Source organism: Penaeus chinensis, chromosome 42 (genome assembly GCF_019202785.1).
Source record: "Penaeus chinensis breed Huanghai No. 1 chromosome 42, ASM1920278v2, whole genome shotgun sequence".
Lineage (NCBI taxonomy): Eukaryota > Metazoa > Arthropoda > Malacostraca > Decapoda > Penaeidae > Penaeus > Penaeus chinensis.
In genome coordinates, this window is record NC_061860.1 from 4,190,094 (window position 1) to 4,194,518 (window position 4,425).

Below are 4,425 nucleotides of genomic sequence, written 5' to 3' on the forward strand. Positions count from 1 at the left end.
ATCATTATCATTAATATTATCATTATTATCATTAATATTATTATTATTATCATTAATATTATTATTATTATTATCATTAATATTATTATTATTATTATCATTAATATTATTATCATTATCATTAATATTATTATTATTATTATCATTAATATTATTATTATTATTATCATTAATATTATTATTATTATCATTAATATTATTATTATTATTATTGTTGTTATTATTATTATTATTATCATTATTAATCATTGTTATTATTATCATTATTATTATTAATCATCATTATTATTATCATTTTTATTATTGTTGTTGTTATTATTATTATTATTATTATTATTATTATTATTATTATTATTATTATTATTATTATATTATTATTATTATTAATATTATTATTAATATTATTATCAATATTATTGTTATTATTATTTTTATTATTATTATCATAATTATTATCATCATTATCTTTATCATTATTATTCTTATTTTTATCAGGATTACCATGATCATCATTATAATGACAATAATAATGATGATTATCATCCTTATTATCATTGTTATTATTATTACTATTATTATTGTTATTAGTATTATTATTATTATTATTACTATTATTGTTATTATTATTATCATTGCTAATATTATTAATATTACTATTATCTTTTTATTATCATCATCATTATTATTATTATCATTATCATTATTATTATTATTATATGTACTACTATTTTCATTATCATTATTATTATCATAATCATTGTTATAATTTTTATCATTATCATCATTGGTATTATTGTTATCATTATTGATATATTTATTTTTATGATTATTATTGTCATCATTATTATTGTCATCATTATTATTGGTATTATTTTTTATAGTTATTATAAATATTATTTTTTATAGTTATTATAAATATTATTTTTTATAGTTATTATAAATATTATTTTTGTGATTATTATTATCAATAGTATTATTAAGATGATGATGCTTATCATTATCATAATTTTATTACCGTTTTTACTATTGTTATTATTGTTATTACTATTTCGTTAATATTACAATCATTACCAATTTCATTATCAATATCATTATTATCCTTATCATGATCATGATCATCATCGTTACTACTATTACCATTTAAATATTTATAAATATATGATCATCTGTAAAAAAAAAAAAAAAAAAAAAAAAAAAAAAACACTGTATACAAACGAAATAATAAAAACAAATAAAAAAAGGCTGGAAAATAGAAAACGGAATCGGCCGTAAAGAAAACGGGACGTCGCGCTCCTCTGATAGATGTTATTGCCGAGTGTCACAGGCACTCAGTGTCACCCAGAAGGTCATAGAGGGTGACACCTACATTACACGCACTTAAGTTACTCCTTAAGAAAAGGGGAAGAAGGGAGAGAAGAAAAGGAAATATATATGCATGTGTTTCTAGGGTTTAGGCCTCGGTGACACGTGTAAGGTGAAACTACGTAGTATATTTAACTTGGGAAAGGGAGGTGTTTCAGTTACGGGTTTTATGTGGACATTTGTCATCGTTTTGAAATATTGTTCGTTCATTTTGATTGCTGAATGTTCTTACACACACACACACACACACACACACACACACACACACACACACACACACACACACACACACACATATATATATATTCGATACACCTATATGGATTTATATATAATTGAAATCTTTTCAATCAAATGTCCAGCAGAAAACAGTTACTGATTATTATTCAAAATGTTACCCCAGTTTAAGAAAATCACATTTGCCTGTTTGACCAGCTAACACACAATCCCCCCTCCCTATCATTCGTGCCCCCCCCCCCATCTCTCCCTCTTCCTCTCTAATACATCACCTTCTCTCTCTCTCTCTCTCTCTCTTTCCCTCTCTCTCTCTCTCTCTCTCTCTCTCTCTCTCTCTCTCTCTCTCTCTCTCTCTCTCTCTCTCTCTCTCTCTCTCTCTCTCCCCTCTTCCTTCCTCCCCGTTCTTCCACTTCCAGTCTCCTTGTTCACCTTCCCTTCTCCCCCATTCATTTCTCTTTCCGCCTTTCTAGACGTTTCTAGACCCTTTCTCTTCTCCTCCTCTTCTCATTCTCTCTCTTTTTTACCCTCCTCATTTCGCTTCTTCTAGTTCCCCAGTCTCTCTCCTCACCCCATTTCTCTCTACCCTTCCCTCTTCTCTTTTCCGACGGTTTCCTCTCTCCTGTTTACCCTTTTCTCCCTCATTTTTTCTCTCCTACACCCTTTCCCTCTTCCCTTCTCCTCTCTCACCTCCCCCTTCCACTTCTCTCTTCTCCCGCTACTTCTCTTTCCCCCGTCCTCCCCCCCATCTCTCCCCTACTTCTTTCGTTAACCCCCCTTTTCTTCTCCCTTTCCTTTCCTCCCCCCCCTCATCCCTCCTCCCCTCCCCTCCTTCTTTACTTATCCCCCCTTCTCTTTCTCCTCCCTCATCTCTCCTCCCCCTCATCTTTACTTCCCTCCCCTCCCCCCTCCTTCTTTCCTCAACCCCCCTTCTCTTCTCCCCTTCCCTTTCTCATCTCCCCCCCCCCCCTACTTCACTCCGACCCCACACGCTCCATAACATCCGGAAATGGAGGGTAAGGAAGGAGGGGGGGGGTGGAGGAGGAGGAGGGGGGGGATTGGTTCCTTTCGGATTGTAATCGTCACGGCTAATCGATTCGTAATTGTTTAAGACGCATCTTTGTCTCCTTCCATACCTTCCTCACCCCTCCTGACCCCCCCCCCCGCCCTCGCTTTCTGACTCCCCTGACCTGCCCTGACACCACTGACACCCCCCCCCCCCCCCCCCGCCCCGGCCCTCCCCCCCTCCGTCACAACCATTAGCAGCGATTAACATACTTTGCGGGGGAAGAGGGGGGGGGGGGTGAGCGTGTGGGTGGTGAAGGAGGGTGACAAGTGCGTGTGTGGGGAGGCAGAAGGGGGGGGGGGAGGGGGGGCGGAATGGGTGTTACTTGTGTCTGTTCATTCTCTCTCTCTCTCTCTCGCTCTCTCTCGCTCTCTCTCTCTCTCTCTCTCTCTCTCTCTCTCTCTCTCTATTTCTTGTCGTCTTTATAGCATTTTCTCTTTTCTATCTCTTTCTTTAATCTGTTTTTTTGTTTTTTCTCTGTTAGTGTCTCTATCTCTTTTTCCTCCTCCTCTCTCTCTCTCTTTCTCTCTGTCTGTCCGTTTCTATCTCTCTCTATCTCTGCCCCCCCCCCCCCCCCTTCTCTCTCTCTCTCTCTCTCTCTCTCTCTCTCTCTCTCTCTCTCCCACCCTACCCCCCATTCTCTCTATCTCTTTATCCGCCTGTCTGTCTGTCCGTCTCTCTCTCTCTGTATAGTTCGAAAAAAGATATTTAAGTAATCAATACCAGTATTTTGCCTTCGGTGAAAATAAAACGAGCAAGCTAACCATCAGCTGCGGCGTCACACAAGGTTCAATCTGAGGTCCTTCACAATTTTTAGCTAACGTAAAGGATTTGGCCTTCTGCAGTAAGAAACAAAATAAAAATAAAAAACATCTTCATTTGCCGGTGACAGTACCTTTCCCCTCGCAACACTTTTCCTCTAATATAGACAGTGAAGGAGGAATTAGAAAGAGTCAAAGAATGAGTGTGTTGTAGAAAGTCGACACAATATATAAGCAAAGCAAAATGCGTAGTCTTAAGGGTTCTTTGAATTTCGGACAATATTACTGAACATAGCGCCCTCTTTCGTGTATAAGTGTCTTCTTTGAGAGGCTAGGCTTGAATTCAGCCTTATCAGTGTTTAAATATTTTAGATCTCTATGTGTAAGTGTGACGCGACATTTACGATAAATTTCCCGCGCGGTCGCCATGATGGCTAAGTCACGTGATGAAGTAATGCCATCTATCGGCGCTTCGTTTCAGTCATCGGTTTGAGTTTATGGTTTATAAATGTGTTTCGAATTCATTCAGGAAGTCGTAAAGGCTATAAAATCTATTTAGGAATGGAAATTATAGTATGTTTGGTTTTAATTTTATTTTCTTTTGTTTCCATTGTTATAAAAACGGCCTTCATTACTCGAAGTAAATATGACATTATAAACTTTTGAAAACGAGTATGCTATCAAAAAGCTCAGGTGTGTGTATAAGAACATTGTATCAAAACAGATGATGATAAAATAATAATAATAATAATAATAATAATAATAATAATAATAATAATAATAATAATAATCATATTAACAACGATAATAACGGTAATAATAATCATGAACATAATAATAATAATACTGATAATAATAATAACGTTGCATTAACACAGAGGGGCAGGATATTTTCCTTGCTCCTGACAATCTGAAATATAATGTCATTGATTTGCAACTTACCTTTACTCATTCTGAATCGGATAAAAGTCCTAGACATAATCCCAGAAGTATCATCAAGTT